Source organism: Cimex lectularius, unplaced genomic scaffold (assembly GCF_000648675.2).
Source record: "Cimex lectularius strain Harlan isolate CLEC.00 unplaced genomic scaffold, Clec_2.1 scaffold254, whole genome shotgun sequence".
Taxonomy (NCBI): Eukaryota; Metazoa; Arthropoda; class Insecta; order Hemiptera; family Cimicidae; genus Cimex; species Cimex lectularius.
Window position 1 is genome coordinate 96,865 of NW_019392818.1, and position 22,017 is coordinate 118,881.

A 22,017-nucleotide genomic window follows, 5' to 3' on the forward strand; every position below is an offset into this window, starting at 1 on the left:
TCACTCAGTGTCAAACACGTGGTTGAGGAGTCATTGGCCTCTTAATAGGGAGCTGGTAGGCCTGGCACACGTTACCTGTCCTCATTTTAAGAAAACAGCCAACCCCGTTTCAGACCATTTTAGCGTTCAAAATTTGTTGTTAGGCCATCGTTTGTCCAAATACATGACTTATTTTTAGTGTAGTATTGTTCTGTAAGTTCAGCTAATTTTGTTGACACTCCTAGCAATAATATTTTATTGTAACTAGCTTCGCGAACCGCTGAATCAAACGCAGACCGGAAATATTTGAAAAAAAATTATAATGACCTTATTTCTTGTTACCGGCGTGCCCCGAGGATCTACCAACTCGGGTGCTAACAGTCAAGGTTAGATCTCGGCCTTTCTGTCCAGCCATCTCTCCAGGTGAGATCAACACCTAGGTGCTTTCAGCCCTAACCCAATCTAAATTCCCACTCTCACTTACTCTTAAATACATTCTTATTTTTTCAATACCATAAAACTCAGTTAATAGAAATGATAAATGATGGAGTGAGTGTGGTGTTATTTATTTGTGTTATAATTTCCGCGTTTCGCACGTTCAAATTGAGCGCCATTAAAAAAGTCAGCTGCTAATTGGAACGTCGCGTTGGCGGAGGTATCAGCGGTTTCACTTTGGCAATTCATGTCGCGAGACGTGGTTGTAGAAGTCCTTCAACCTGATTATGAGCTAAAGAGCTTGAAATCCGGATCGTTGGAAAACAACTTACTGTGAGTAGGAACTATCTTTTTAAAAAGGATTAAAACTCAGTTAGTGTGGTGGAGTAGCCAATATTCCACTATAACTAACATAATTGAGGGTCGATATTGAGGGACGTCAATATTCCGCCATCGGCCTTACGACACTGCACATTTACGCTAATAAATCATTCACCCTGAGCACACACTAGTGGCCACAAAAAATACATATATCAGTGAATTAAAACAACTACAAATAAAACAACCCTATTTCCTCGTAAAATCGGAACAGGGGACGAAAATAATCTGTTGTGCTTAAACACAATTCTCATATGGATTGGCACTCCTACATGGTATCTATATGGAGGCAAGGAATGGCACCCTTCAATTAAGTGTTACGCATCAAACAACCTTTCTCGCCGGACACACGCGTGCTTTGGCCCAAAAGTAAGAATCAGTTTGTTATTTACTATTTTCTTATTATTTTCTGTTTTTTATTGTCATTTTTAACCTGTGCAAAGAGAGAGGTTATTAAAATGTCTGACATGTTTATGTAGAATCGAGTTTACGGTCGTATAATCTAGTCATAGTTTGTTCTTGTGAGAATAACGTCACGAAAGCAAATTTCTAGCTGTCCGAAAACATCTTTGCAAACACTCAAACGCTTATTCTTCCTTTCACTTGGGTATTTTTATTAATCTCATTTTCCCCGGGATCCAACACCTAACACTTTTCACGTCTAAGCGCTGTCACCGGTTATATAACCATTCATTCTGTTTTCCCAGCGCCGGCAGTGACACGAACATATAATATACCTCATGTCCCCGGAGAAAAAGGAAAAAAGTAGGAAAACGTGTCGTGGTCGTCCCTGATCGGTGGTTTATGAAGACAATAAAACAAGGTGAATCATTGCTCCAGGCTTAGAAACACCCTTAGGCCCCTAACAAAGGCAATAATACATGTCCATGATACTGCCCCTACTACCTTTGCAATATACCACCAAGTAAGCCATATTTTCTTGATTCTTCATATGAATTAATAAATTATAAACAAAATTAATTACACATACTACAATTTTTTATATACCTATACAAATTTTTAGTATTATATACAGTGGAATATTAAAACAACCAACGTAATTATTTATTATCCTTTACTTACTGTTTGTTAATAAGTTGTCCATAAACTGAGTTATATTTTATAGGTTTTTATATACCTACCATCAGGATTACTACTATCATCTTGTTTAAAAGATAATTTGTAATTGTTGTAGATTTAAATTTACGAATTGTGTTTGGTGATTAGTGACCGTTAGTCGATGATTATTCAGAAATCGTGAGATGCGGTCTGGTGTGATGTAGGTTTCAGAAAAACATTTTCTTTGTCGTGCCAACGTTACGATCTTTATTGAGATCATCTTCAGGGCATGGGATTTACAAACATTGTTTAAATTTAACAAATGCATGTAGGATGTGTAAAAAAGTGAATTTATATGAATTGAGTGAGTAGAAATACTTTGATTGAATACAAAAAAATATTTTTTTTTGCATTCTATAAATTCACTTTTTTCCACATCCTACATGTATTTGTTAAATTTAAACAATGTTTGTAAATCCCATGCCCTGAAGATGATCTCAATAAAGATCGAAACGTTGGCACGATAAAGAAAATGTTTTTCTGAAACCTACATCACACCATACCACATCTCACGTCTGAATAATTTACGAATTTTGTTGCTGACTTAGTATAGTAAATTTAAGCTACATGGGTAGGTGTGTTGGCTGCATTGTACAAGATAAACGGATGGAGGTTATATTTTATTTATATTTGAAAAATGGCAAAAAGGAAGGAAAATTCAAAAAGGTGGGGTTGAGATGGGAAATTAGTGTCCGAGTGGATCGAGGACACGATAGCTCAAGTGGTAGAGCAGCGGCGTATCTAGCCGAAGATCGTGGGTTCGAATCCCGCTCCTGACACTGACTTTTTTATTTCAACTAAAAATCTTAATTAATTGGTCAAGCTGACCACGAAATTAGTGAAGTTATATTTTATACTACTGTTATACTATACTACTACTGGTTTTTTTTTCGTTTTTTTACGAGGGTTTGCAACAGCAGAAGTTATATCAGCCCTCGTGGTGTCGGTGTTTTTGAAAAAAAAAGCCCATTTGTAAGTATGGCGGGTCAATGCAGGGCCGCTGGATTTGAACCCGGGACCTTTATCTTACAGTGATGAGCGCCGTGTCAACGTCTAAACCGTTGCGGCCACCTACGCCACTACTGCTGTTAACGAACGAATTTTATATCGTTCACTGTAAATTTAATTTGTCAATTCATTATACTTAAAACCGTACATTTCAAAATATGAATATATAACGAACATTGCGAAGCGTGCCGCAATTCTTCTTCAGGTTTAAACTATTTGCGAGAGCAGCTCATTACTACTCCCAATGTTTTAATAGTAATTCTTTTATACGATTTTATAAAAGAATAATCGTTGCACGGTTGTTATAAAAAAAAGTTTTACATGCACCAAAGAGAGCGTTTTTTATCCAGACCCAGTGTACTAGATATTCCTCGTACTGTACAAAGAAAAAACGTCCTTGACTTTGTATTGTATCGTAGGCGGTAGGTCAATCAATAAAAACTATTTCGGAACATTATGTAAACATTAAACAATAAAATTCTACCACTCATACGATAGTTTAAATACTATTTACAAACAAAAAATATTTGAGTTTAAACATTATTTAAAGAAAATTTTAAAAACCTGATGTCTTACAACTTAGTTTTGCTTCAAAGCGATGACTCCAAAAAATTGTTTTTACAATTAATTAAGGTTTTTAGTTGAGATAAGTCAGGGTCACGAGTGGGATTCGGACCCATGAACTTCGGCTAGATACGCCACTACTGTACCACTTGAGCTATCGTGACTTCGATCCACTCGGACACCAACGCACCATCTCAACCTACCTTTCGAATTTTCCTTCCTTTTTGCCATTTTTCAAATGTGTAATCAGGGTTCGATTCTCGGCGACTTATCAAGTGGCCACGGGGAGCTGTTAGTGAATTTATGCTTCGTTGTACTTGTTAAATCCAATATTTTTAGTGGTCCGATGGACCAACTAACTTCCTTCAATTAATTAATCTTTGAGTAAGGTATTGGTTGAGATAAGAAAGCCAGTGTTACGAGCGGATTTTGAACCCACGACCTTTGGCTAAATACGCCGCTCCTCTATCTCTTGAGCTATCGTGATTTCGCTCTACTCGGACACCAACTTCCTATCTCGACCTAACTTTCGAATTTTCCCTCCTTTTTGCCATTTTCCAGTGTCGCGTAATCAGGGTTCGATTCTCGGCGACTTTAGTAATTTTACTTATTAAATTCACTAGTTTTCATGGTACGCTTGACCAATTAATGTGTTTCAATTAATTAAGGTTTTTAGTTGAGATAAAAAAGTTTGATAAAGCTCTCCGAGTCCATTTCATTTGTCGCCGAGAATCAAATAGATTACACAACTTTTGAAAAATGGCAAAAAGGATGGAAAATCCAAAGGTGGGATTGAGATGGGAAGTTAGTTCCGAGTTGATCAATGTCACGATAGCTCAAGTGGTAGTGTAGCGGCGTATCTAGCCGAAGGTCGTGGGTTCGAATCCCACTCGTGACACTGAATTTGTTATCTCAACTAAAAACCTTAATTAATTGAAAGATATATCAAGCGGACCACAAAAACTAGTGAATTGTTTTTACACTTGGGCCAAAGGCGCAGTCATAGAAATAAATTTCAGTTTTTAGTCTCAACATTGATATGTAATATTCCTCCTATGTAATATGTAACTATCTTTAAAAAAAAAGGAATAAGGTAAGGAAAACAGAAACTGTGAAAACAAAATTTAAGAATATTTTTGGAAGTCACTACAAGTATGAACTCCCAAATCTATGTCTTGATTTACTTGCAATTTTTACACGTATTTATAGTGTTATACAAACACGTTTAATATTAATATTAACTTATTAAATGAAATTAACAGTGGGTCAAAGATGGCCGTTGCGCAATTTAAAGAAATAGATTTACGATTAGTTAAATTCATTCAAAGCCCTAACATAGGCTAAACCTGCAGAACTTTCCTGTTTAGCGGTAGTGTTGGCCCGAAGCGCCGTAATATCAGGCACGGGCGAAATGAAACATTTGTTCAACTGGTCGTGTAACTTTTACGATAAAAATTTCCAAAAAAAGTTGATCTTTTAGCAGCAAATTCAATTTATACTATCAAGCATGATGAGAAAGATAATTCCAGAAAGTTGAAAAAAATGAAAGTTCAGTGTTGTGAGTGTGTACACAGCCTATAACATTTTTACAAAGATGAAAGTGAAATAATGTAATTTTAATTGTAATTTCAATAATAATAACAATAATAACAATAATAACAGGGGCGTCGGATGCCGCAACTGTTTATCTATTTCAGAAATAATTACAATAACAGGCAAATGCCCAACTAGTAATACAAAACAATATCATATACATATAATTATATCAACTTACAATTATAAATAAAACGTGTAGAAATGTGTGGTGATTAGTGACCGTTAATCGATAATTATTCAGAAATAGTGAGATGAGGTCTGGTGTGATGTAGGATTCAGAAAACATTTTCTTTATCGTGCCAACGTTTCGATCTTTATTGAGATCATCTTCAGGGCTCAAAGTGTTTTTCTTCTGTGTAATTGTGCCATTCTTGCGTGTCGTGTTGAGAGTGCACTCAATAACAAAACGACACACAATAACAAAGAAAACAAACACTGAGCCCAGAAAATGATCTCAATAAAGATCGAAACGTTGGCACGATAAAGAAAATGTTTTTCTGAAACCTACATCACACCAGACCGCATCTCACGATTTCTGAATAGTTATAAATCAAACGTACATACAATATATAATAAATATGAACATATTAACTATTTTTTCGTAATAACAAATACATACCTGGCTCTTTGTAATCTTAATACTACAGATATTATGAATATCAATGGAATCATTAAATGAATTCATTACTGACAAAAGAGAAAGAAGTCCTCATTACATAAGTTGTTCTATGGAAGGGCAACGCAAGACTTGCTTTTGTTCTTGTTCTATTATTAGGTACGCGATATCCAATTAAACCTAGTAATTCCGGACAATCAATGTGATTATGGAACAGTTTCCAAACAAAGATAACGGTGGATAGTTTAATCTTGGATTCAGGAGGAAACAGAGAGAAATGATGAAGCCAATAGTCAGATGAATAGCGATAATAATCGCCATCCCACTGATTGATCCCATTAAGCATGAACCGTATGCTTAATAAAAAGTTTTAGAATTTTATTGAAGTTATTAAAAATGTAAGCATATGAGGGTTCCACACTAGATTTGCATTATCCATATAACTTTGTACAAGAGCAAAAAATAGGCCTTTAACAACTCTAACAATTCTAAAACCACCAGTTATTCTACGAATAAACCCAATCATTTTAATACATTTAAAAATGCATACAGAATAAGATAAATGACTATTGAAAAACAAAACAAAAAAACATCAAGTTCACAGATTATGGTAACGCGAGATATACTCCGAATATATAACTTGTAACAAAATTCAATAATTTATTTTGAACGTCTGAAACTAATTATTATATTTTCAATATTAATACTAAGGGCATTTGTTGAGCACCATTCACAAAACAAACTCATGTGTTTAGGCGTTGACACGGCGCTCATCACTGTAAGGTAGAGGTCCCGGGTTCGAATCCAGCGGCTGTGCATTCGAAGTCAACGTACTTACAAATGGGCTTTTTTCAAAAGGACCGCACCCCAACGGTTCATGTACTTCGTAGTTGAAATACTCTCGTGAAATAAATGCACCAAAAGCTACTGAATAACGATTTATGAAATATGAAGTTTTTATACCTCCCTAAAGGCTAAATTGACTCTTAAAACATCCTTAAACAAGAGACTTGTGTAATGACGCCTTGATTTCTCTGTTTCTACATGTTCGATCAATATTTGTACCTAACGGGATCAGCTTTTACAATGAAAGGATAAATTTTATTGATGTGGAACACTAAGATTCATGTTGTCCTGAACAACTAAAAATTGCATGAAATGACAAAATGTTGACATTTAGTTAGATGAACCGTTGGATAAATCAGTACATATATTCGAGGCCTAAATTTCAACAACAGGCTAACATTTATCTTCTTTTTTCCTTTTCTAGCTCATTTATCACAGTTTACAAGTTTAGAATCTGTCCGTCGGTAATGTAATTTAGCAAAGCAATGATGACGAAATGTTTTGACAATACAAGTGTGTATGAGTTTTTTCAACTGAATATTTTTTCAACATTTTTTCTTCTGAGTTAACCAGGTAAAGTTTTACGCTTTACTTAGAATTTTAACAAAAAGAGGCAAAGATGATTAGTAATTTAATTTTACTCGCAATATACCTCGGAGAACAGGCTTTAACGGCAAGGGAGGCACAAATTAAACGCGAAAGATGTTAAAATAATTCACTGCTAGTCATATTTCAGTTTAGGTATATTACATTTCAGCTATATACATTGATTTAACTGTAATTTAATTTCCAATCAGTTTTTACTCGCAATTTTATCCTGTTTGTGTACTGTCAGGTTTTGCTTGCATATTATATATGGACTTGGACCAATCGTACCGAGAACTCGTATTTGCCATGGTAGCGGTTCTGGGTTCAAACCCCGGCACAGCCCAAGGAATTTTCATTAGGAAATAACATGTAAAAGGTATGTTAATGTTGTTTGGCGCTTCGTTCGTGACACCGTAGAAGATAAACTAGTACGGCGATAGACTTAGGTTTCTCTTAGAACATTAACTATAATATTGGGTTGTCCGGAAAATAATGCAGGATTTTAAGTTTTCATTAAAAAAAATCTATATAAAATATTCTGTTTACGTTTACAGGATTACTCATTTGTATGAATGTCAACACTTATTAATCCTCTTCCAAATGATATTGTTTGTTTACCTCTGTAGCATTCCGCTACTTGGAAATAATTCAGTCATCCTTATAATGTCAAAGCGAGAATTTCGTACGATTTTCTTTTACGAGTTTAAACTCGGCCGAAGCGGAGCCCAAACGGCTAGAAACATTAACCAAGTCTGGGGCGAGGGTTGTGTTAATGAGTGCACTGTGCAAAGGTGGTTTAAAAAATTTCGGGAGGGAGATTTCAGCCTTGAAGATGAAGAAGGTCGTGGAAGGCCTTCCTCTCTTAATGATGATGTTCTGCGATCAGTGGTGGAAGAAAACCCCAAAACAACTGTTCGAGAACTTGCAGAGCAACTCAAAGTCAGTAAAACGACCGTCGCTGACCACCTCAAGGCGATTGGAAAAGTGAAAAAACTCGAAAATTGGGTTCCACACTCATTAAACGATCGCCAAAAAAATCAGCGCTTTGATGTTTGTGCATCACTTCTTTGTCGAAACAAAAATGACCCATTTCTGGCCAGAATTGTTACATGTGACGAAAAGTGGATTCTCTACGATAACACTAGACGTTCTGGACAGTGGCTCGACAAAGGAGAAGCTCCAATACATTTTCCAAAGCCCCCAACTCATCAAAAAAAGGTAATGGTTACGGTATGGTGGGCTTCATTTGGTTTAATACACTACAGCTTCTTAAATCCTGGCGAAACCATCAATGCTGAATCATACTGTAACCAAATTAATACCATGCATCAGAAATTGGCAGTAATGAAGCCCTCTTTGGTCAATCGGAAAGGGCCCATTTTGTTGCATGACAACGCTCGACCACATGTGTCACGTGTAACGTCACAAAAATTATTGGAGCTTGGCTATGAAACTTTGCCTCACCCACCCTACTCTCCGGACCTCTCGCCTACTGACTACCATTTTTTTAGACACCTGGACCACTACTTACAACAAATAATATTCAAAAATCAAACGGAACTGGAAAATGCATTTATTGACTTTATCAATTCTAAAAATTCTGAATTCTACTCAGACGGAATTAATAAGTTACCAACACGTTGGGAGAAATGTATTGAGAGTATGGGAAATTATTTTGATTAAAGAACATTGCTTTAAAGTAACTAGTTTCTTTTTTTTTGTTTAATACCAAAATCCTGCATTATTTTCCGGACAACCCAATACATGCTTTACCCCCTAGTATAAAGGTCTAATAGCAAGTAGTAAAACAATTAAAGCTTCAATTCGCAAAATCGTGTTTATTTTTACGTCCTGTCCTAGTTCATTGAATAATCTTGTCAAGAATTTGTTCAATTATTTCAGTTATTTCTTGGCTAAGAGTTTTTCCTCCGATGTTTTGTCCTTTAGTCCGCTAAAATCCGATCTTTCTGAAGATCAAGCTTCGGTCTGGAAAAGCGAGACACAAGGGTATATTCTTGATATTCTCGATTATAATTTTCGATAATATTGTCGATATTTGTATGCCAAAAAGACATTTATTCTCAGCAAACCAACCAAACATTCAGTCATCTCGTTCTCTTCAATCCCGACTGCACGAAATTTAACTCTGGTGCAAAATCTGTCGCATAAGGATTTATGACAACTTCTTCGACGAGATGACTGTAACCTATATTAGGTCCAATTGTTCACCTTGTATTCTCAAAAGTAACACTTTTTTTGTAATAGAAATGATGAATGGTGGAGTGAGTGCGGTGTTCAATCATTTTAAAAAGATAGTTCCTAATCACAGTAAGTTTTTTCCAACAGTCCGGATTTCGAGCTTTTAGCTCATCGTCAGGTTATAGGAGTTCTAAGCAACGTCTCTCGACATGAATTCTTTTTTGTAATCCTTTCCAGATTTTATAAGAAATTTTAAATTAATTAGTTCATAGAGAAGGCTGGGAGAAAGGGATCTGTTTTTCATACAAGATACCTGGTTAATAGAAGGCTCTAAGATCGACTGTGGTCAGTGTACGGTATTTATAGCAGCCAATTACTAGATTTTATTAAGTCTCGTGGAATCACTGTATTTCAGGCGGAGACTTCCTACTAAACGCTGCGCCAGTGAGATCGAATGATTCGTTTCCAATAAAATATTAGCCATGTACTCAAACTGCTAGGCGGCACTAAAAGCTACAGGTTCATCCCAAGTCCAAAGTCCAGAGCCGTTTGGGATAACATCAGGACATTTCAGATAATTGTGAAACAGCAAAATTACACTTGTAGGTACTGAACGGTTCAATCGCATACCAAAGTGACAAAAACCAAAATTGGCAAGATAGTGAATGTGATAATAAGTCTTTAGTTCAATAGGTGTGTAGAAAGTAAGAGGAATTCAAAAACGAAAACTAACTGGAGGACTACTAGAGTTAGGATGTGGAAGGACGAGAATGGTAGCTTACCACACACCGGAGGCTATCTCTACACTCGGAACCGTAGAAATTGGCTGTGCAGATATTGCCAGGAAGAAGAAAGCCTATACAGACTTAAATTTCTACTCCTGAGAGTAGTAGAAGCAAGGCCGTAACCAATCTTTGGTATCTTGGAAAAGACATGAGGTTAACGAGGAACTTTAGACAATGTAAATTGCACGATAAACCCAATATCAGTCGTAGTGCGCAAGGTCGTAAAGAGGTCGAATCGTTTTAACCTTTGACCTTTAACTTTCTCTTATAACCTATACTAAATACCGGATATCCTATCGTTATTATCTTCACGTACAGCTATACAAAATAAGTTTCTTATTGTTAAGAACTGCTTGTATACAAATTTCAAGACATTTCGTCGGGTAAATTTGAATTATATTTAAAGGTATTAACAAAAGCTGATTAACGATTCTGTAAGAAATTGATTGTACGGCATTGATGCCAGAATGCAATCTCTGGAGACATAAGAAATTTACGATCGTGCTTCACTCTTCCCCCATTTATTTTACAACTCGTGAAATTGTGTATGTAAAACCAGACCGTTCCTAGTTAAGGCCAAATTAATTGTTGAAGAACAGATTTCATTACCAAATTGGCTCAACCTCGGGCAAATGACTTCCGTAAGTTCGAAATGTTATCGGGACATTATTGATCGTGTAAGCACCCCTAAAGGCTATAAATTTGAACCGGCGAAGTTAAGCCCTAGTTGGTCTGCTTAATTATTTTCCTTCCATGGTCGTTCACAGGTAGTTGGTCCGGTAGTAGCACCTTTCCCATTTATTTCTAACCCTTCCATTCTGTTAACACTTTTAAAACTGATAGAAACACCTGTTTTACGACTTGTCTGAACTTCGTTTACAATTATATGGATTTTAATTGGCATATCAAACTTTATGCCAGATGTGTTAGTTTTCTAAATGATTAGTGGGTTATGAGCGGATACAGTAATATTTACTTAGCGTATCTCAACCTAGTTTACTGTTAAAAATCGATAGCTTGCTTTTTGTATATAAAGACGTTTCAGTTAAGACAAATTACTGAATATTTAATATGAATTCCGATGGACACCCGTACTAACAATCATCAGATGAACGTGTGTAGAGATTAGTGATTATGATTGCAAAAAACCCAAGCAAAATCCTACAGCACTCCACCATCTTGAACACCAACACAATTTCGACTTCAAAAATCCAAAAGTATTACACACAGAACAAAACAAACATAAACGTAATTTCTTAGAAATGGTTTATATCAACAGAGATAAACACAGCATCAATTACAGAACAGACACATGTAAACTCAGTCGCAGCTACGCCAATATCATTAACCAAATACAATATAGATAACATACATATATCATTACATTACATTCCACACATCAAATAATTTTCACATAGTTTAATTTTCCAACAATTTAGCTTTCCTTTTCCTATTTATCCCCTTTCTATATAATCCTGAAAGGACAATCTGGCAGAACTATTACCAACACATTGTTCCCCTTACACAAAATTGTCTTTTATATACCGACTTCCATCCCCACCCCTTCAACACCAAACATATATAAACATAAAACAGCAAAATTTCACTGGCACTCTCAACACGACACACAAGGATGGCACAATTACACAGAAGACAACACTTTGAGTGAATAGAAATACTTTGTTTGAATATAAAATATATTTTGCATTGTACAAATTCACTTTTCCACATCCTAAATGTAATTGTTAAATCCTAAATGTAAACATTGTTTGTAAATCCCAGGCCCTGAAGATGATCTCAATAAAAGATCGAAACGTTGGCACGATAAAGAAAATGTTTTTCTGAAACCTACATCACACCCGACCGCATCTCACAATATCTGAATAACCATCAGATGAACTCTCACCACTTAATCTATCCAAGTTTGAAAATAATAATAATAAAACAATTACAAATACCGGACAATTTCTTGTCAATCAATCCCATTTTGGGTGAAGACTGCCATGCTTTAGACTTTATTTGAAGCCATCATCAAGGCATGAATTTCAAAAACAAAGAAACGTACTTTCAAGATACCAATAATACAAAATAAACTATTCACTTTTATATTTTCTTATATATTATAAATAAATAAAATAATCTTTCATCTCTGTTTGATTAATGCACAATTTTACTACTCATAAAAATGGTAGCTTTATGGTATTAGTTGATGAGTAGGAAATAAATTCTCTTTTCTACAATAGGCGTTTTTTTAGTCAGAAGCGGCGTTTCGGTGTAATATATACCATCTTCAGTGACTAAATAACAAAAGGGGTTCAAATTATATACAATCTATATACTCGTCTGTACATAATTAGATTTGATATAAGCTAATAATAAAGTATATACCAAAATATAAGACTAATACTTTAAATTTTTAGCTTTAAATTTTCATACCTTTTTTTCTACATAAAGTAGTTTGACGGTTTGTTACATAATTGTAAGATTACAAGTGGATATCTGGACGGCTCTGGACGTGGCGAGTAGTCTGTCAAGAATGGGTTTTTTGGAATGGAACTTTTTTTATATCGAATACCAATACGGAAATACCAATCGCTAAAAAGAAAAGTTCTATTTAATAGCCCATTCTTGACAGACTACTCGCCACGTCCATGGTTATCCAGATATCCACTTTTAAACTTTTAAAAAAGGTATGTAAATTTAAAGCAGTTCTAAATATTACGATTATATTTTGGTATATTCTTTATTGTTAGCTTACATCAAATTCAATTATGTAATTACCTGTATATAATTAGAACATAATTCATACCAATTTTAATATTTAGATAGTGAAGATGGTCTATGTTAGACCGAAACGCGTCGTATGAAATAAACGCCTATTTTGGAGACAATTTATATCCTACTCATCAAGTTATTATGGATTTCCGCAAAATTAGGTTGGACACTATCAAAAATTTATGGTGTAACATAAAAGACAATAAAACAATAACAATCTTACGTGGCGTAGGTGTCCGCATCGGTTTGGGCGCTCATCACTGTAAGGTACAGGTCCAGGGCATGCGAACCGGACATACTTATAAATGTTTCTTTTTTTTTCAAAAACGTCGGCATTCCGAGGGTGGGCATGATCTCTACTTGCGAATCTTGTACAATAAACATACGACATGAATTGAGATGCGGTTCGTCGGAGGTAGTAACATCAAAACCCTTTATTTGTTATTTCTGTTGATTTGAGGTAAGGCTAACTATGAATACCGACCTTAGAATGCCACAATTATTAATGCTAAGAACGGTAATAAAGTGGGCCTATGAAATGAGCCGTGGTCCAAGAAAGATGAAACACAAAAAGAGTAAAACTTTCGGCCATAAAATGGAAAACGCCCTTCCTTCCTTTAGAGTTGCACATTAAGCAGGTTTCGTTTACATCCTCCTTTCTTCCTAGCCTATATTTAAAAAACGACTGTTCGCACCTTAATTTCAAAAGCTAACAAAACCTCCAAGTCGATGTATATTTAATTCTTGGTTGTCTGTACGAAATAAATGTATAAAAGAAAGAGCAATGTTCAAACATTTTTTTTCTATCATTCATTTTTACTTATTGAGAAAAAGAGAACTCGATAATTTCAATATTTCGGGTAGTTAAGTTTAAAATTTAATAGAACAAAACAACAAAAATTAAATTTTCATACTTTATTCAATTAATCTTCTACTTTTTAAACGATTACTTGAAATTATCGAGATCCGAAAGAAAACCTCGATATCTTCAGAGTGACTCAAGGTGATGTAGGTTTCAGAAAAACATTTTCTTTATCGTGCCAACGTTTTGATCTTTATTGAGATCATCTTCAGGGCACGAGGTGTTTGTTTTCTGCGTAATGTGCCATTCTTGCGTGTCGTGTTGAGAGTGCCCTGGGCCTCCTCGGAGGTCACGATAGCTCAAGTGGTAGAGTAGCTGCGTATCAAGCCTCGGGTCGTAGGTTCGAATCCCAATCAGGACACTAACTTTTATTAATTGAGTTTCGATCTTTATTGAGATCATCTTCAGGGATCAAAGCTTTTGTCTTCCGTGTAGATGTGTCATTCCTGTTCGTGTGCCAGTCTCAACACGACAGAAAGGAATGACACATCAACACGGAAGATAAACACTTTGAGCCCTGAAGATGATCTCAATAAAGATCGAAACGTTGGCACGATAAAGAAAATGTTTTTCTGAAACCTACATCACACCAGATCGCATCTCACGATTTCTGAATAATCATCTACTAACGGTCACTAATCACCACACATTCATTTTTACGTTTTCAGTGAATTATGGTCAAGAGCCAATGGCATACCATGAGCAGCTCTAAAGAATAATCCTAAGCGTTGTAATTTTAGTAAAGCGGGAATCATCATATTGTAATACTCTGCAGACGTATACTATGTGAATGTTAGGTACGCGGTATGGGGCTTTATCGGATTCTAAAATAGAATGAAATTTGGAGTTCATGTTGGCAAGGAAAATATTTTTCGAATAAAAAATCTTAAAACGTTTCAACTTTGTCATACTACCTAAAGCCCTTGACTTGAGAAGTGTTAGTCGATATGGACGGGCAAGGACCATTAAAACGCTTGACCTTTGCTTACCATGAGACCGAATCCTGCGTAATCAAAACCCTACAGATAGTATGTAAAGCCGTTTTTGCGAAAGTTACTTTTTGTTTCAAGTACCTTGCTATGGAAAACTCGCGGATGATCCCGAGATATTTATATTGGATACTAAACTCGAACTTGTTCTCCTTGACCACTTGGTTTGATGTCCTTCCGATTTACTGTTCTACAATTGACCATATCAATTTCGGAATTTTTTATTTTGCTGGAGTGCAGAGGGATTGTCGAAAATCAAAAATATGTCTGTGGCATATAGCAACTTTTTTTTTAATATAACCATATCAACACGTACTCCCAACAAATGATTAAAAAACAAATCACTAAATAAACACACATTTCAATTAAACATTTTATGTCATACTAATATTGATAATAAATAATAATAAGAAATTAATTAATACTGGATTGTCGCAATTCAAAAATAAGTCAGTTGCATAAAGCAATTTTTTGAATATAACCATATCAACACGTACACCCAACCAGAGTAAATTAATCATTATGTGATTTAATCATGATTAATTCAATCATGAGGTATGACTAAATCATACAATGATTAATTGACTCATGACTAATGCAATCATGATTAAACCAATCAAAATTCTTAATCATGATTGAAGTAGTTAGATTTTGCCCAACTCTGGCTACAATGACCAACTTACCAAAATCCAACAGACTCCGGATAAAAATTTTGAGATGAGAGTTGTGCTCAAGGCCAACATTCAAAAAGTGTTATCATAAACAAACACCAAAGTTACATAATTATTCTACATGTCTATTTTATTACATTCAAGACCCTTAGATGGCGTTTTTTCCAAATAATGTAGAAATCTCTCCTTTCAAGTGGAATAAATTTTAATTAAAGAAATACTTTTTCCATTAATCGGTTATGTAAACATTTACTTTTCAAAGCGTAGCTTGGTCGAAGATTTTTTTAAATTTTATTATTATTATCATTATTTTTCGGATGTTCATAATAAAGTAGTTTTACTTATAATTGGAAGATTGATTTTTGTTAAATAAGGTGTTGAAGGATTTTCGTTTTGATGAGATAAATTTCTGTTAGAAAATTTTTTAAAAGTGATGAAGTTGTGTATTATTCATTTTTTGAACACCCATTTGAACATGATTTATCGAAATTTAGTCATGACTAACTATATTGTGACTAAATTAGTCATGCCTCGTATTTAATTACTAATCATGACTAATTTAGCCATCAATCACATATGGTGACTAATGACTAAATTACTACCAATCATGACTAACGGTTTGAGTGATCAATCATTAATCATAAGACATGCTAATTTTTGCCCAACACTGCACCCAATTTCAATTTTTTTTAAATGATACCATAAACTTTCCATGGGCAGAGGTACTATCTATGAGAAAAAAACCAATGATGAATTTTAAGGAAAAAATGCAAGACTGGGGCAGTAGATACTGCCAGTACTCACGACGTGTCCGTCGTGCGGGGTTAGTCTCTTGTAGCGCCGTATAGAATCCATATTATTTTCGTAAATGAAAAAATACTAACAGTAAGTTTCAGAAGTTAAAATCGTATAAAAATGTATTAATAACTAAATCCGCCCTCTGGTCAACTAATTAAGATTGAAATCACCAGAGATTCTTAATATAAGTTTTTAAAAGTTGACAGAAGCGAATTATTTTTTTCTGCTGGACGTTTGCTTTAATGATATTTTTATCCAGTCATCCACAAAGCAAAACAACCACGCAAAAAAATAAGTGGTTGAAGAATAATTTATGTTTGTTAATAAAACAGATAAACGCACACCCATAATTTTTTTTGCTTATTTCAAATATGTTCGTTTAAAAATAGTTTAATTCCAACTTGTAACTGCTAACATATTAATTATTTTACTTCTTAAGCAAGGGATGTTTAAAGTGGTTTTTATTTATTCATTAGGAGTCAAATCTTACAAAAAACAATCCTTGGCTATTAAAGGACTTTTAATATGTTTTAAAAAATATCTCAAAATTTCATCGTTTTATTCTAAAAATATTTATGTTTTCCTTCAGAACTCGATAATTTCAATATTTCGGGTTTAAAATTTAATAGAACAAAATAACAAAAATTAAATTTTCATACTTTATTCAATTAATCTTCTACTTTTTAAAAGATTACTTGAAATTATCGAGTTCCGGAGGAAAAAGCTCGATATCTCCAGAATGAATCGATGAATGTTTGACTTTGTGGTACTTTTTCAGAATGAAAAGGACTTTCAAAACGTGTGATAAAAATAGGGCATTAAATTTTAAAAAAATTGATCTCAATTTTTTTCTTTACTCGCCATCTTATTAAAATAATAATGGCAATAGGAGATTCTATGTAAAACATTATTTTTGGAACTATACTTAGGTTTATAATAAAATAAGCTGCGTAAAAATAAAAGGCCACATCTTTCATAAAAACTCACGCGGCATATGTGAAAAAAGCACCCGATATTTATTGCCGACATAAAACATTGTTCACTATACATGTATATATGAAATCGACATTAATTATTTATTTACAGTAAAGTTTCATCACTGGCGGTTGGACAAAATTAGAACTGTTATTTACGCAATGCTGTTGTACAGATTATCACTTCCAATTCATTGATGATTGTCTTATACATTTTTAAGTACATAATTAATAAATGTTTATCTTGGCACACTATTGATGTGGTAAGTATAAAAAGTGAAATAGTTTATACAAATATTGGATTCTGTTGCAAACTTAGTAGGAGAGTGGACGATGAGAAGATTGAGAAGAGGCACTCCCCATACCACATACGACGGCCTGCCAAACAAACAGTCTCGAACAAGAAAGTAAGAAAAAAATTCACCCTTTCTGTGCAACATCGACGAATTCTCTGCCAAAAATCCACTCGAGCAAGGACCTGTCGAATTGTCAGTCGTGATCCCGGTTTCACAAATTAAAATGGAATGAAAACGAATTATTTGCTATTGATTTATTTATTATTTAGCAGACTTAGCTAATTTAAACCGATCAGTTGGCTCAAAACGAGCCTCGAGAAAATTCCTCTTAAATTCATAACCCATTCCAAATTATTTTTTTGTTTCTCAACTTGGAAAATATTTTCCATGTCGCCACACCAACGTATGAAAATTCATGATGGTAATTTTGAAAAGTTTTAAACTGAAATCTACTTGAGTGTAAAAGTTATCCACTTACTCGGTCACTTTTATTAATGCAAAGCACTACGTCAACAATACAGCCTCATAAAAAATAATAGTTGCGATTGCACACTAACCTTAAACGCTTTAGAAGGATCTACCGTTTTTCAAATATTAATATCTTAATACTTTGTCAATCGTTGAAATGCAAAGATAATTTATCTTACTATATTTATTGAAATCTTCTTAAAATATTTCAGAACTATTTTGGTTGTTTTTCAGTTACCAAACTACATTTTTAATGAATGTCTTTGTCCCTTTTCTTGACTAATGATTTTTTTTCCATATACATTGGTGTTGTATTTTTGACGAACTCTAGTTCTTTAATTTTTCTTTTTTTAATGACGAATGAATTTCGGATTTTTCCATAACCCGTCCGGAGCTTATGTTGAACCGCACTGAGTTACTTATCGTGGTCCATTTTCACTTTGCGACTTTGCCGGTTTGTTGAATTATTCAAACGATTTTCGGCATTGCACCATCCTCTGGTTTAGCTGTAGCAACTACTTTGGGAAAGGTTTGTTGAGCATAAGATCTAAATCTGGCACCTCTAATTCATCAACACACCTTAAAAAATCACGTCATTCATCTGCAAATCTGCAAGATTCGAAAATGGCAATTGTGTTAGATTCTTGTTGGATAGGAATTAAAATGTACAAATTCAGTAATAATGTTGATGATGATAAGGTTGCATTTTACTTGGAATCGAAGTTATAGTGTTCTGCGACTTTATGATTTATTGTACTTTCCTAGTTTCTTAGTTCAGTTCAACTGACTTGATTCTCTTTTCAAGAAGGCCATTGATTGTCGTAGCTGCAAGTTTTTTTGTATGGGTCTCCTTCGTTCTTTAGATTGTTTCTACTTAGCTGTTGCTTTGTATTCGAAGATAACATGTTGACAAAATAAAATAAAGTCATCGTCGAATATGCTCATGATGTGAATCTGTTTTCTTACATTTTCCACTGTTTGTTCTGTTACATTAATGACAAGAACAACTTAATTGATTTTCAGCCTATCTTTCTATTGTTTACATATTTCTGCGTTCTTTTTCCTTAAATATTGCTTAAATTTTATATCGATTGTTAACATGTTCAATGCCTAGCTTAATATTTATATTATTACTGCATACATTTATGAATATATTTCCCTCCCAGTAAAATTTAATTATTGTATGTTCCTTTTTGTCTATTTTCTCATTTTTGTTACCTGTTTTATGGTTAGTTTAAATACCTTTTTTTTTTAAATGCGTAAGAACGACATTTCAGTTATTTTATAGTATATATATATATATATATATTTATCCTTAATAATTCTTATTCGGAAATCGAGAGATGCGGTCTGGTGTGATGTAGGTATCAGAAAAACATTTTCTTTATCGTGCCAACGTTTCGATCTTTATTGAGATCATCTTCAGGGCCTGGGATTTACAAACATTGTTTAAATTTAACAAATACATATAGGTTGTAGAAAAAAAATAAGAAAATAATGAATTCTGTAATTGATGCTGTGTTTATCTCTGTTGATTTCTAATTAAATTAAGTAAATTTCTAAAAAGTTACGTGTATGTTTGTTTTGTTCTGTGTGTAATATTTTTGCATTGTTGAAGTCGAAATTGTGTTTGTGTTCAAAATGGTGGGTAAAGAATACTGAGTGTCACTGGCACTCTCAACACGACACGCAAGAAAGGCACAATTACGGAGAAAACTTTGAGTGAGTATAAATACATTGATTGGATATAAAAAATATTTTTTTGCATTGTATAAATTCACTTTTTTCCACATCGTACGTGTATTTGTTAAATTTAAACAATGCTTGTAAATCCCAGGCCCTGAAGATGATCTCAATAAAGATCGAAACGTTGGCACGATAAAGAAAATGTTTTTCTGAAACCTACATCACACTAGACTGCATCTCACGATTTCTGAATAATCATCGACTAACGGTCACTAATCACCAAACACTTAATAATTTTCACTCTTTTAGCGAAAAAGTTCCATTATTTAAATGTAAAAATAAAGTAATGACTATACTTTATTCTTTAAATGCATAAATTGTCTGTATAATCTGTAAAATTATAGCCCAATAAAAAACTACTCCCCCTCCTTTCATATCTTATGAACGGTCATAAACCCTGCTTATCACTACAAAAAGAATACAGTTAACTTACTTCCGTGATGATTATTATCAGTTGGCTAAATTTAGATTTTTAAAATCAAATTTTGAAAAAAACATTTCTTCTCCTCAATGAAATTGTTACTAGTAATCCTTATAACAAGCATCGATGCAGTATAAAATTGAACATGCCCGGAAAATTGGAATTAGTTGAGCCCAGCTAAGATCCATAGAAAATTAACTGGGGCAAACTTGGCAGCCAACTTCGTTTCGGCGGTTGCAATTGTTTTCTAAGGTTGATACCCTTTCAGATTGTAAAGGGTGGTTCGAACTTAGTTCATTCAAAATGTTTAGGAGTGAACCGGCAAGTGAAATTAATATTAAACTTATTCAAAGCGACCAGTTGTAATTAGTTAATGGCTAATGCCTGATAGTAAAATACTGAGTGGGTTGTTTCTTATTACTTTTTAATAGCCAAATAATAGCTGAATCGTCTTAAGTAATTAGATTATAATCCTTTACTAAGATAATAAAATTAATAAGTTTTGAACTATACAAGGTGGCCCCAATCGATTCAGCCACACTTCCAGATCTTATAGGAAATTGAACGCTGAGTAAAAAAGGTCCTATAAACCTGTGTCCGCAAACCCTTCAGTTCCGAGCTACAGGCAAAAAACCACGAAAAATCACATTTTTTGACCTTATTCGTTAAATTGATACTAACCGTTAGCCTGACCCTAAAACAGCTCAAAACAACATCTGTAGTCGAATGAAATTAAAACCAGCCTGATCGGCCGAAATTTTTATTTTTGGCTATTTTTCGAATTTAGGAGGTGAAGGGGTACAGAAAATTTGCCATTTCTGACATTTTTATCGAAAATTCACAACTTGAACACACTATAAAAAAATTCTCCGTTAGATTTTTCGTACATTATTTCATTCAGTAGGGGGTACCCATCAGAAAACAGTAACATTCGATTTGGGTGATAAGCAATAAATTAGCCAAAATTCGAATGTTTCATGAATCGGACTGGTGTTGGTCTAATGTGACGGAGAATTCGGTCATTAACAAACGAGGTTTGTAACGGAGAATTTTTTGATAGGGTGTTCAAGTTGTGAATTTTCGATTAAAATGTCAGAATTGGTGAATTTTGTGTACCCCTTCACCTCTTAACTTCGAAAAATCGCCAAACATGCTTCTTTTTTTTGACAACTCGACAAAGCATAAGTGTTAGACTTTTACTGTGCTAGAGGATTGCTTGAAGAACACTCAGCGTCAGTCTTACTCTATTTTGATGAAGTTTAGTAGTTATCATTGCAAAGCCAAGATAAAGTTTTAATTAGTTTTCCTTAGAGCCCCAAAGGATGCATCATCTTTGTCTACTACAAGTGATTTTGCTTTCTACTCTCTGGCTGACGACCTTCTATCGACCGGTATTAATTCCTAGGTTCTGGGATTTCATCAGCCCGAGAACAGTGGCAGTGTCCGTTGTGCCCAGAATTTCACGATCCGGCATAAACTTGGCCACTCTAGTGGGTTTTCAATCCCCACAGGTGGCAGGTACCATTTCTATGAGCCATTCCTTGGCACTTAGGGTTTTACAGGCTATCAGGACTGCCCCTTTTTCACCGCATTCCTTAACTGAGGAACTTTGGAGTGATCCCTGACGGCTGTCAACACTTTATCCGGGTATCCTTCCAAAACCACGGCCATCTTTAGTGCGTTGAAGGTTTGCTGGTATGTTTAATTTCTTTCGGTGAGGGGGATGGTTCTTTCCACATCGCTTCTCTCAATTTTGCTTCTTTAGGGCATATCGTAGGAGTACATCCATTTGATGATGGAGTACTATTCGGTGAGTATACCCTTTTACCACTTTTGGTCGGGGTTGACCCTAGTTTGTTGGGTACAGTAGTCGGCCTCGGAATCCGGAAATGAAAATTATTCCT

At 34.4% G+C, this 22,017-nt stretch overlaps 1 protein-coding gene and 1 long non-coding RNA gene across 2 annotated transcripts in view; both read left to right on the top strand.

Annotated features, from left to right (window-relative positions):
- The window catches only part of LOC112127422, a 215,031-nt gene that overhangs the window by 58,010 nt on the left and 135,004 nt on the right, over positions 1–22,017 (top strand). The gene's annotated exons all lie outside the window — the stretch shown is intronic.
- On the top strand, positions 1,017–17,708 carry LOC106670568. The gene is made up of 3 exons (XR_001341094.2): positions 1,017–1,161; positions 17,295–17,445; positions 17,502–17,708. It is a non-coding gene; the product is annotated as an uncharacterized LOC106670568 (long non-coding RNA).